Source organism: Microtus ochrogaster, chromosome 18 (assembly GCF_000317375.1).
Source record: "Microtus ochrogaster isolate Prairie Vole_2 chromosome 18, MicOch1.0, whole genome shotgun sequence".
Taxonomy (NCBI): domain Eukaryota; kingdom Metazoa; phylum Chordata; class Mammalia; order Rodentia; family Cricetidae; genus Microtus; species Microtus ochrogaster.
The window spans coordinates 42,210,053-42,223,446 of NC_022020.1; the positions used below are offsets into that span (position 1 = coordinate 42,210,053).

At 40.7% G+C, this 13,394-nt stretch overlaps 1 pseudogene; it reads left to right on the forward strand.

The window, feature by feature from the left end:
• Positions 1 to 1,127: 1,127 nt before the first annotated feature.
• On the forward strand, positions 1,128 to 13,125 carry LOC113457081 (annotated as a pseudogene).
• Positions 13,126 to 13,394: the final 269 nt, after the last annotated feature.

A 13,394-nucleotide genomic window follows, 5' to 3' on the forward strand; every position in this document is an offset into this window, starting at 1 on the left:
GGAAGGGTTGCTCTACTGTATGAGACAAACACAGATCAACAACTTATTTTTTTGTTCAATTTGCTTATTTCTTAACATGGCTCTAAAAGCTTCATGATTAGTAAAAAAGGCCCTTGGTTTTCAGGAAATGAGAACTAAGATGTTCTTGATTTTATTGTCCATTTGCTTCTTCCTCTATCGTCTGTATCTTAGTGGGAAATCAGAAACGAAGATGAGTTAAGGATGGACGGCAGGCAGCATGCCACTTGGGATGAAATGATCTCCTCTGTGTTTTCATTACTGGGCCTTGTGATTATCTCTCATTTTAATCATTATTACATCCTACTAACTAGCCCCACCTCCATCTGCCCCCACTCCCGTTTCCACAGCTCTGGTACCAGGCCAATTCCGTATCCACATTGATGCACACTCTCTTATTGCTTTCCTGTGCAAGAAGGATAGAAACCCTCCATGTCTTTAAATTGATGTAGAAATGAGCCCCAAACTGGTCAAATACGTTTATAGTTTTGCTTAGAAAATCGTTCCACGGCTGTTCACTCATGTATTTCTCATTTTACATTGATCAGACGCTTAAATAATGCCCAGATACTTGAGGTACTTTTACCTTCCTGTGTTTTCTTCTAGTTATTCTCGGTTTTGAAAGCCCTTAGACATTTTCTTCATTTAGAAAATTGCTACCCGCCATTCGGGATTCATCTCAAACATTAGTTTAAAAATTTAAAGCTATAAGATGGACACAATATTTTCCTGAATTTATTTTTATAGAAAATCCCTAGCCAAATACCATGGGACTCGTTTTCCCCAGTCTAATCTTCTGGGACACTTTATGGAATCACTTGGGGGTGAATGCCAGGTTAGGTTCCAGTGTCACCATTCCTGGGCCAGAGGGGCAGGAAGGCTTAAGCAGAGGCCAAAGTCAAGACCGCAGGAATGGGGAGGGGTGGAAATATAGGCTGAGGAGATAACCGACACACTAAGCATTGGAACCATGGAGCTCAGACTTTGCCTAGATTAGCATGGCATTTAAAATAATTCAAGGATTGTTGAATGTCGGAGTCTGTCTCCTTGAGCAGTGAGAGCTCTGTGGGCTGAGCCGGGGTTGCCGGAGGAGAGCGCAGATTGAAAAAATGCAGACCATCAAGGCAGTGATCTCTTCTCCAGTTCTGGGCTCCTCCTGTAGCAGAGGTCTCATCCGACCTGTGTCTGCCTCCATCCAGAGCAGGGAGGCCCCAGATAAACAGCTTTCCTGCAGCTGCTCCGCGCTCCGGGTGGCCAGATGGTAGTTCCAGACCTGTGTCGTTTCCGGGACAAAACAACCAAGTTCAGGGAAGCTTACTGATGCGGCATGGTTGCTGTGCCTGGATCGGGGTGGGCATTAGATTGGGATTTGGTTATTGGATATTCCAGGAACCAGTCTCTCAAGCAGCAGCTCTCCTTTTAGGCCCTTCTGGACTTTGCCCTGTCTGAGGCCACTTCGGCTCTTTTGTTTGATGGTGGCCTTCCTCATGCTTTTAACCTTATGGGGCTCCCTGGGACCATTCATCCGTCCCTGCCAATCCTGGTGCTGGAGTTTGCTAAGTTTTGTTGCTAAACCCAGCATTTCTCTTTTTAAAAAAGCACTGAATGTCAGTTTGGACTTATTCTATTTTTTGCACAGAAGACAATTCCCCTTAGTTACCTCTTCCTGGAGGTTGTTCCAGCCCTCTACGTGTTCTGTTCAGGCCCAGTTTTGATACCCCTTGCCCAGTTCATGATGACCAGCTGCCGTTTTGGTGTACGGTCACTTGATGTTCCACGGTCAAGCACTGTGTCACTAACAAAGCCCAGTAGCAGGCCAGAAGTTATTTCTCAAATGCCAGGCCAGTCTCTGTTGCAAATATCATGACCTTGCTTCAGGTACACAGGGCATGCATCATTATTCTTCTCCTGGGGTTTAGCAAAAGTTCCTAAAGGCCTCTTGTACCAGCACTGATGATACCTTATTTTAAGAAACCAGTGGACTTTTTCTGCCTAAGTCTTATGCCCATATCCATGGACATTTTTTTGCAAATTTCCCCTGCCTTGCTGTACAGTTACCTGAGAAAATAAAGGTGTGTCTCTTTCAAAAAAAAAAAAAAAGACTAATGAGAATTCTGATGTAAGGTTACTAAATCATCTCAGGTTTATTTCTCTGACACTGTCAGAAAAAAAATGGCTTGAGTTAGAAATTAGACGAGAAATGTTTGAACTAGGCAAGAAACATCAACTTTTGCATCATCCATCCCTACTATTTTCAAAGGGTTTAAGCTGAGTTATGATCTATCATCTGCCCAATACTTTGTCTTTAAGACGGCATCTCTATAATACTCTACAAGAACATCTTGCAGTTAGTACGATTATTATACTGTACATTGTGCATACCTGGCTCCCTCCATCTAAGCACTGCCCTCATTATTTCGGATTCTAACCTGTTCTACAATGGACTTTCCTCCGGTTTGCCCCGTAGAACAGAAAGGAGCCACTGCTGAGCTTTGTAGTTGCTGTTTGTGCCTCCCTGACAAGCTCATTCCTGATGACCGTTGCATGAGACGTCACTTGGGGCGCCATCCAGACTTAGGAGTCTATTCTAGCATGACTGTCTTTGAGGTTTTCAATTCCTTTCTGTCCTGTTGAAAGGCTTCTGCCATACAGTGACGCTGGATGAGAGCCTTCTTTCTGCCATGCTTTCAGGAGTGGTTCTAGTTAGTAGTGCAGTCATTTCCCAGGGTCTCTCCCAGAGTATTCAATCCTCTATAGTTCAAGAGAATGCTCTCAGATAAATTTTCTTGATTTGGCATAGGAACCAAGGACTTAGAACCTCGTCCTTTCAAACACACCATGGCTAGTTCTTACTGTTTCCTTGGGGAAAGCCTCTTTCTTTCCTATGGGATTCCCATGACCTCAGTTGGATCAAATGCCTATTCAAGCCATGTTATAAGTTTATGGGAGGTGGAGGGACCTTAAAGTTGAGAGTCTAATCAAGTAGTGAGGGCAGAACTAGGAACTGTTCTTCCTCAAGAGCCACGGCTGTGAGAAGGACTCTTCTGGCTCTGGTAGACCAGTTAGCTAAGGATGTATCTCTAAAGAGTCCTTTTGGTGCCAAAATTTCTTGTAGATCATTTGAAGTCTCAGCTTCACCTATATATTCAAGGCTGATCTGTCCAACCTTAGCTCCATTGTACTCCTCTAAATGTTCTTCTTTAGACAGCTCCTGCGCAATCTCCTTGCATGCATATTTCTCCTTCAGAGTGTGTTTTTCGGGGAATCTCAGCTAAGAAAATATATATTTCTTTATTGGTGCTCCACATGTTCCTCTCCAAATTATAGAAGCAATTTTGAAATTCATTGGCAGGTGGTAATGCCATGCTGTCAGAGGCCATGGAGAAAACTGAATGGATGCATGTGCCATGTCTTCACAATGAGAATGTGCCACTTCTTCACAAGGAGAAGAGATGTTTGATGTTTTAAGGGGTGGACGATATGAGCAGGTTATTTACAAAAAAAAAAAGAGGGTGGTACCATGGAGAAACTAACTAAAGAGAGAGATGGGAAGAGAATGGGTATCACAATATTGACGGGCAAAAAACAATAGCTGAAGAGCTGAGGATGCCATGGGAAGCCCAGATAAAGGGGCAGAATCCCAAATGAAGTATCATGATGGCAGCGCGCCTTAGGAGACTTGCCTGTCAGAAGAGCTTTTAGGTGACTCCGGGCAGAGCATTCAGCCTTGGTGAGAACTGGAGGAACACCTGGAGCTTACTGCTCTTGGCTGAGCTGCATCATGCCTCATTAATGGTGTATCTATTCTCTTTCTTCCCTCTGTGCAACACTAAAAACTCAAGATGAAAGCTTGCCACTCTAAAACATATTTGGCTCAAAGAAAAAGATGCTACCCGGGACTATAAAAGATCTCGCTTTAATGAAACTTTAATTAAACTTTGCTTTAATTTGGATCACAATGAAGAAAATAGGGAACTTTTCATGTTGCTTCAAGTGGAGAGGGCTGATGTCCCCCATGAATAAAATGTTGCATTTAAGTGTCTTTCAATCCTTTGCCAATTCCACTCTTACTGAAAATCCCCTGCGACAATACAATCAATTGTTTGTTATTTCCTTTGCAAATCAGTATGTCTCTTGGACAGATACATTAGAAATGCATTGTGTGTGTGCCCTCTGAAATGTTAATAAAAACGGGGATAACTAGGGAAACAAGGCTTAAGAGCATGAAATTCAAATAGGTCCCAAGTCTTTCCTTAAATATAGTTAGCATAACTATATTTGGTATGAAGAAGGAACCAAATGGGAGCATAGACGACGCAGGAAATGACACTATTCTGAAAGGTTCTTAGGTGTTAAACATCTCAAAATATCTACAAAGTCCAAAGCTGAAAACATCAATTCTAGAAAAGACTCAACTACAGCATGTTGTGTTTGGACTCTGGGATGTGCATGTTGTCAATAGCAGTGTGTTTGTTACCTCTTCAGGGAGTGGTGGTCCACATGTCAGGTTTGCCTTTGGCCACAGATATCTGCCAAGAAAAGAAATATGTCCTCAGCTGTACAGAGTAGAAAAAGGTTTGGTAAATTCTGAAAAAAAAAAAAAACTCATGATGGAGGTGGGCCTTGTATTTATCTGTTGCTTTCATTGGTTAATTAATAAAAAAAAAAACTGCTTGGCCCTGATAGGACAGAAAATTAGGTAGGCGGAGTAGACAGAACAGAATGCTGGGAGAAAGACGCCGAGACAGTGAATTGCCATGATTTTCCCACTCCAGACAGACACAGGTTAAGATCTTTCCTGGTAAGTCACCTCATGGGCTACACAGATTATTAGAAATGGGTTAGATCAATATGTAAGAGCTAGTCAATAAGAGGCTGGAACTAATGGGCCAGGCAGTGTTTAAAAGAATACAGTTTCCGTGTAATTATTTCGGATATAAAGCTAGCCGTGTGGGCGGCCAGGCACCAGGAATGTAGCCCACCGCTCCTACTTCAACAAACTCAACTGCATCTTGTATACTGAAGATGATATTTGGTGTGTTACCTACAGAATGGAAAGGAAGATGCACCCTGGCCTTAACCACTGGAACGTATTGTTAGTTGGCATTGTATTAAATGGGATTTTTCTAAAGGAACGGGTTCAACAGAATGTATATATATTGCAAATGGTGATAGATTATATTGGCTTAGGAGTCAAGGGGTGAGTATTCCAAAGGTGGCCATCCTCATACTGTAACAGTAAGAGTAAAGGTGGAGGACTATGGATGGGTCAGCCAGCCAGTCCCACACTGAAACTATAGATGTTCCCTGGCAAGATACTGTGGCTGAATCTACATAGAAAGTCTGAAAAAGGTGGAGTCCAATGACAAAAGTGGTTATTATTAGATATACTTTCTTACACGGGCCATGTGAGGGCAGTCAACCTCACGACCGTTTTCCCTCAGAACTCTTCAAATGTGGGCAATCATTGACTGGTGATGCCCACTCCATGGGAGGCCTCCCTCCCCAAACTAATGCCCTAGCAACACCCCCATCAATACCCATCATCAGTACATTTTATCTCCAAATGCATTTCAAATCTATTTTGTTTCAGTGGGACAAAACTCAGGAAAAGATTGCCTCCCCACTCAGCTCAAGAATCTGTATTTAATAATTCTTGTGCCAGATTCAGTCCCCTAGGTTTGCCGATAATGTTTTATGGGAACACAGCAATGCTTGTAATTTATGTTTTGTCTCTAGATGCTTGCACACAACAAAGGTGAGACAGTGCAACTGCCTCTGAATACAGCTCACAAAGCACATTTATTATTGGGCATAGATCATATCCATTGTACATAGTAATAGGTTTCATAAAGACATTTTCATACAAGTATATATTATCTGCTTCTTATAAAACAAACACATAAACCCTTGCTGTAAGGAAAGTAGCTCACATCTGAAAACAGATCCTATTATCTGTGCAGGGCCAAGTATCAGTAGCAAAATTATGTACTAGCCAGAGGAATCACTCCAAAGTATGGTTACATGTTGCTTACACATTCACTTATATTTATGAAAGACTCTGATCGGAGTAATTACTTCAAATACCTGCGTAATTCATATGTAGTTCATATTGGTTTAGTTGTAACATAAACATGTAAATATATATATGATGTATATTTATAACTTACATTTTGATTTGTGAACATCACCATACTGTTACCATGTCATTAACACCTACACATTCTATTAAGTCCCTGATGACAACCATATTATTCTTCTAGGTCCTAATTAATCTGTGAGCTTCAGTAGAGTGAGCACTGGGCTGCTTGCGGGGAAAACAGAAATTTCTCCAAGAACACAGGGTGTAGTAAGATCAAGTCCTCCTCTGGATGCTCTGGGCAGTTTCTCTTAGACCTGCCTACCTGCAGTCTCACTCGGAGTGTCCCACGTTGTTCTCTTTTTGACAGTAGGGTTAATGTGTTTCTAGGCTACAGATCTACAGCTGTTGCATGTGGATTGGGAGACCCTGAGACATCAACATGAGCTCTGTGTGTGTGCGAATACCTCAGCCCTTAAGGATGCCATACCTCTCGAAGCCCTAGAATGGGTAAGGTGCCAACTAATGAGGGTCTTTGCCTCATTCTCCCGCTGCCGTATCCTCCCCCATGCATGGGCAAAGCAACCAGAGGCTGAAGTCTCTGAGACTGTGGCCCAAAAGAACCCGTCAGGTGACTGCTATCTGATATTTCTGTCGTGTGATTGGAAAAGAAATTAATATGTTGCCTTTAATAGGATATTATTTTGAAACATTGAGGCAAACATATGTGTGAATCTCAGACTTTAGGAGTGGGAATCATGCGAGGAAAATGGGAACTAAAAGAGATGACTTAGTTCTCTTCTGATATTTGGGGGTCTGAGTGACTAGATTCAGCACTTCCTCCCTGGAGAGCGAAGGCTTACAAGATACTCTCTCCTCCTTTTGGGACTTGAGTCTGCTTTTCACAAAAGGAAGAAGAGTGAGCTGAATGGGGTCACTAAATATAAGTTCTAAAATATCCCTTTACGATTCAGAATTGATCCAATTTAAATGCATTATTGAAATGATTAAGATAGCCCGGAGTTGACAAACTCCCATATTCTATCATGAGCTTAAATGATTTCAAGAGCTAAATGAGATGAAATTTGAAGGGCATGTTTTTGTACATACGTGTATGACTGGGAAATTCAAGGTAGCCTGTGAAGGATCTGACAAGCATTTCCTCCCTACTTTTGTCCTTAGGTCGTGTGCTGTGAATTGTTCTGATGACACACTGAAAGGTGGCTAGATCTGAAAACAAAATATTGGCTGAGACACACGTACCATAGATGTAGCCTTCATCTGGGAAGGTTTTGGCTTTCTTAACTTCAAAGGTCTCTTCACTACACAGAGAAGGAAGCTTAAGCCTCAACGGGGCCTCAGCCTTGCCTTTTCAAAGCTGTAAATATCACATAGCAGTTGATTAAAAAGGAATTAGAAAATAATTTCCTAATTGTAACCAATGTATTATACTATTAGGAAAGGAAAATGGCAAAGTGCTTTTTCTCCCATCTAATAGTTTGTGCTTAATACCATAATAATGTTCGTTGAATTTTGTTTTGACTGTTTCTTATGATCCCATACCATGTCTGATAGAATATAACCACATGAAAACAGTAGAAGCAGATTTTTAATGCTGTTATACCAGCATAAGCTGGGACAAAAGAAAAAATTATTCATAAATCATAAGCTCAGTCCTCCCTCCGTTTCCTTATTCCCCTGACTCCAAATCTATCTCTAAATTTTTAAGTGATAATATATATCCAAGATAGAATCTATTGCTAATTTAATCAACGTAGTGACAGAAAACTATTATTTTTCTAGTGAAAAGTAATGTTGAATCTTCTACATCTTTTTGAAAATACATTTTTAATTTTTAAAATTAAATGTAGTTCAAATTTGCCACCTTCTCTTTCCTCCCTCAGACTTCTGCATGGACCCCCCTCTACCTCTCTCTCTCAAATCCTAACCTCTACTTCTTTAATCATTGTTATGGATGTATGTAAATACACATCTAAGTGTAAATTATATATACCTATGTGTACACATACACACACACACACACACACACACACACACACACACACAACCTGTATATGATTTCAGGGTTAACCATTTGGTATTGGATAAACAATTTGGGGCAGAAGCCTATGTGGTGGAAGTTCTGGGACAACCCTGACCAACAAGTGAAAAAGGGGTCTTTCATGCCTGGTGTTAGGATAGTTGTCCAATAGCCTGTGGATCTTGGGGGTATGTTGTCAGCCCAGATAGGAATTTTTCACTTAAATATAAAATGTATGTATGTATGTATGTATGTATGTATGTATGTATGTATGTATGTATATATATGTATATATATGTATGTGTGTATACACACATATTGTGTATATGTATGAACTTAATATTTATTTCATTAAATGATATAAACAAATTACTGTTAAATTATTTATTTTAATATGTTCAATAGGAAAATATACATTGATATTTGTATGATACATAATTTTATGTAGATGGTTAAGAGTATGGTTCCTTATAACTTTTGTATACATATTTACTGTTATTTATTCTCCTCTCCTGTGGTACTCTGAATGAGAATGGTCCCCATATGCTCATAGAGAGCGGCATTATTTGAAAGGATTAGGAGGGGTGACCTTGCTGCAGTAGATGTGGCCTTGTTGGAGGAAGTGTGTCCCTTGGGGTGGGCTTCAGAGTTTCAAATACCCCAACCAGGTCCAGGAGCACTTTCTCCTGCTGCCTGCCAGTCCTAGGTGGAACTCTCAGCTACCTCCCCAGCACCCTGACTGCCTGTGTGATGCCATGTTTCTTACAATGATGAAAATGGATTAAATCTCTGAACTGTAAGCCAGCCCCAGTTAAAGTTTTCCTTTATAAAAGGTGCAGTGGTCATGGTGTCTCTTCAGAGCAATAAAATCCTAACTAAGACATCCCCTTATTTTGTATTTATCCCTCCTTCCCTAACTAAAATCACTGCATTTTTCTCATATTCTTCAAATCACTTGTACCTTTCTAGTCTATTTCTATCCATTACTGATGACCACTTTTACTTTCATGATTTCTGCAATTACCCCTGGTTATACACTCACATTAAATGATTTGGAGCTAAAAGAAACAGATAAGAGAAAACATGGGATAGTTGTCTTTCCTGGCCTGTGTCACCTTATCCAATATAATCTTTTCTCATTATGTCCATTAACCTAAAACTTCATGACTTTAATTTTCTTTAGAGTTGAATAGTATGCCATAGCGTGCATATATATGTGTGTGTGCATGTATGTGTATATATATATACATATATATATACATATCTATATAACTGCATTTTCATCTTTTGTTCATCAGTTGAATGGCTTTTGGAAGGATCATTTTTTGAATGGGTTGCTTGGTTTTTGATGGTGGTGGAAGTGATGGGTTTTTTCTTTATTTGTTTTGACTCCTTGTGCTTTGAGTGTTGTATGTGTTCTGGATATTGGTCTCTGTCAGGTCTATAGCTGGTAAAGATTGTCTCCTATTTGTTGGCTCCCTCTTCCTTCAATTAGCTGTTTTGAAAGCTCTGCAGAGGTTTTTTAGTTTTATGAGGTCACTGTGTCAATTGTTGCCTTCAATTACTGGGCAGTTAAGGTCCTGTGGAAAAGTCCTTTCTTAGACTTGTAGCTGGTGGAACACGACCTGCGCTTCCTTCTAGCAGCTTCACCGTTCCAGGTTTCACTTGGTTCATTTGGGGTCAGTTTTTGTACTAGGTAACAAACAGGTTTAATTTCATTCTTGGACATGCAGACATTTCGTTATCCCAGCACCAGCTGTTAGCGATGCTCTCCTTTCTCCAGATATAGTTTTGGCATCTTTGCAAACCAATAACTGGCTGAAACTAAAAGCATTAATGTTTGGGTCTTCTGTCTTGTTCCTTTGGTAACATTTCTGTTTTCATACCAGTACCATATTGTTTCTATTACAAGAGCTCTGTAATATATCTTGAGGTATGTAATGCTAAACCTTCCACCATTGTTCTTTCTGCTCAAGATTGTTTTGGCTATTTGGGATTTTTTTGTTGTTGTTTTTGTAGCTTCATATGTATTTTACAACTAGCTTTAAAAAATCTATTTATATGAAGATGGTTATTTTGATTGGGATTACATTGAATTTGTAAATGACTTTTGGTAGAATGGTCATTTCCACTAAAATTAATATATTATTTAACAAGTATAGTACCTCTTTCTATTTACTTGGTCCAGAGATTTAAAGTCTTCAGTGTAGAGGTCTTTTATCTCCTTCTTGGGGTTTATTCCTAGATGTCTTATTGTCTTTGCGGTTATTGTGAATTCAAGTGTTTAAGTCATAATATGCTGTGGAGAGTGTCTTTTTGGTCTGTCTTATTTGGTATTTGGTGCTCTTCTGTATGTTGGAATGCTTTCCCCTAGTTTGGAATTTTTTCTATGATATTTTTTAAGATTTTGTATATACCATTGACCTGGGACTCATCTCCCTCATTTATTCCTGTAATTAGAAGGTTTAGTTTCTTTCATGGTACTCATCATTCCTTGAATTTATTTTCCCATGTATGTATGCATATACATATATATGTATATATATTCTTCACATTTATGTGTATATATACATATATGCATGTGTGTATGTATTCTTTACATATACATGTACATACTTGTATGTGTGTGTGTGTATATATATATGTATATGTATATATTCTTCACTTATTTTATCTAGATGTTTGAGTCCTATACTTGTTGTTGGGCTTTACCTGGAGTTTTCTAGCTGGGTTAGCCAGTTTTTCAATTACAGCTCCATGTCTGCCTAGGTTCTCTTTGATGTTTCTGTGTCCCTTTATTGAATTCTGTTTCTGAACTCTGGATTACCACATTTCTATCAGCCTTATGTTTGTATTTTCTTGGGAACTGAAACTTTTTTTATATCTTTTTATTTATTTATTATGTGTACAATATTCTGTCTATGTGTATGCCTGCAGGCCAGAAGAAGGCACCAGACCCCATTACAGATGGTTGTGAGCCACCATGTGAGAGATGGCTCAGAGGTTAAGAGCATTGCCTGCTCTTCCAAAGGTCCTGAGTTCAATTTCCAGCACTGAAACTTTTTAAGTGAGTTCATTCACTTTAAGGTCATTCAATGTTTCTCTGTGTCTTGTTTAAAGTCGTCCGATTCTTTGATGATGTTTAGGATTGTTCTTTTAAATTCTGTGTCCTGGGGTTCATCTAGGTAATTATCATTGGTCAACTGTTTATAGGACTGTTGAATTTAAAGGCAAGGGTAATGCCTTGATTTTTGTATTCTTTTTTTTTTTGTATTTTTCAATGAGGTCAGGGTATTAGTGTTTCTTTGGTTAGTTACGTGTGTGGTATAATCAAAGCAGATTGGGCAGAACGCAGGATGAGTGCACTGGTAGGGTCTGAAGTTTGGATGCAACTTAAGTGGAATGCAATCAGGTTACACAGGAGACTGGCTGTGCAGCCTGTGTGAGCGAGTGTAAACCTGAAGTTTGGAAGTCATTCTGGGAGCTGGAGAATGTGCTTAAGGGAGCCTCTGGCTGACTCATCTTTTGTGTGATATTCAGGATCTAGCTGGGGTTCTCAGCTATTCCTTCAGCAACATCTGCCTGCATGTCACCATGTTCCCAGCCATGATGACCATGGAATGAACCTCTGAAACTGTAAGGTAACTTCCTCAATTAAATGTTTTCCTTATAAGAGCTGCCGTGGTCATGGATGTCTTTTCATAGCAATAGAAAACCCTCACGAAGACACCAGGGTGCAACCCAAGTGGGCTGTGATACAAAACACTTTGTGCACTGAAAGCTTAATTCAGTAGGTTTAGGTCACTCAGCCCTGTTTATTTCCCAGAAAGGCTTGCCTAACTCTTGAGAGTTGATTTCCCCCCAGAACACTCAGTCCTATAATAGTACTTTGTGTGCCTAAGGCCCTATGCCAAGAGGCGCCCGTTTTATCAGATTATTCTTGTGATTTACGAAGAAATTCTGATTTCTCCTGGAAAGCTGAAGTCTGAGACCATGACAGTAGTCACATAGAGGCGACATTGTCACTGTGAGTGTCTGATACGGAAACACAGATTTCAGGCCCAGGAGGTCTTCACTACTTGGATACACCTTGTTTTAATCTAACTTGACATAGCTCGACTTTTCCCCCCAAATATCTCCTTTATTTTACTTCAGCTTTGGATTATAAATACAATCTCTCACATTTCCCCTGGTACTCCTGAGTTCTGTGTTTGTCTTCCTTCAGAAGTCACCAAATGAGAGATTCCATCTTCTGCTCCTTTGCCCATTCCCTCCTCGCTAACCTTTGCCTGGGGCCTCCCACCTGCTGAGGCATTGCTAGTCTTTTTTAATTAACTTGCTCCTGACCTGTTCAGGGGCTTAGTCACCCCTGTAGCAAGCTCCTTTGTCCGCAGTTGCTGCAGTCAGCTCAGATGGGGATTCAGACAGGAGGCAGATTTTCCAAGGGTGGAGGGGTGGACACCAAGACCTGTACTGCTAAAATTCCAAGCTGTTTGTTACTTATTTGCCAGCACTTCCAGTTCATTGAAAGATTAAAAATAAAGCGGCACAGGGCCGCTCACGAGTGACCTAAAGCTAACAGGGAAGCAAGCAGACAGGGAGTGTGGTTAGCACGTTTCTCTCTCTCAAACACACAGAGAGGCTGGACCACAGAGAACAATACTTAGCTAACTGTAAAGTTAAACCAATGACAACAGAACACGGCTACCTGTCAAATCCACAACCCAGAAAGTCAGAGCAGGTGAACTGTCAACGACAAAATGTGGTCATCCATCTTCACCTACCTGATGACACATCCCGCTCCGTGGACTGCACATGTGTCCTCCCACCCAGCCAGGGGTAGAGGTCTGTGACAGGACCTGGGCACATAGAGATTCACCCACATGGGCGAGTTAATGCTGCTGCCCTTGTGCCTACTTCAGACATCCAGTATGATACTGTGCTCGAGCAGCTGGCCCAAAGTAACAGAGCCCAGATGCTGCACTAGAAATTCAAGCCACAGGGGACGAGCTGCAGTTCTCACGCTCAGGACAATAACAACCATGATGAACGAAGGCCTGGGGTAACCACCAAGTCCTCCCGGCCTACTTGACTTGCTATTCTCACAAGTGTTACTGTGTCTGCTTGCCTTTGTTTTTGTTAGAAACTCACTTAACCTGTCCTCTTGTCTCAGGTTTTCTTCAGTGTTTGGGAAGTGTTCTAAGGCAGAGATCCCTAACCCTAGGCCATTTCACCCCAAACCCCAGGTGTTTCTTT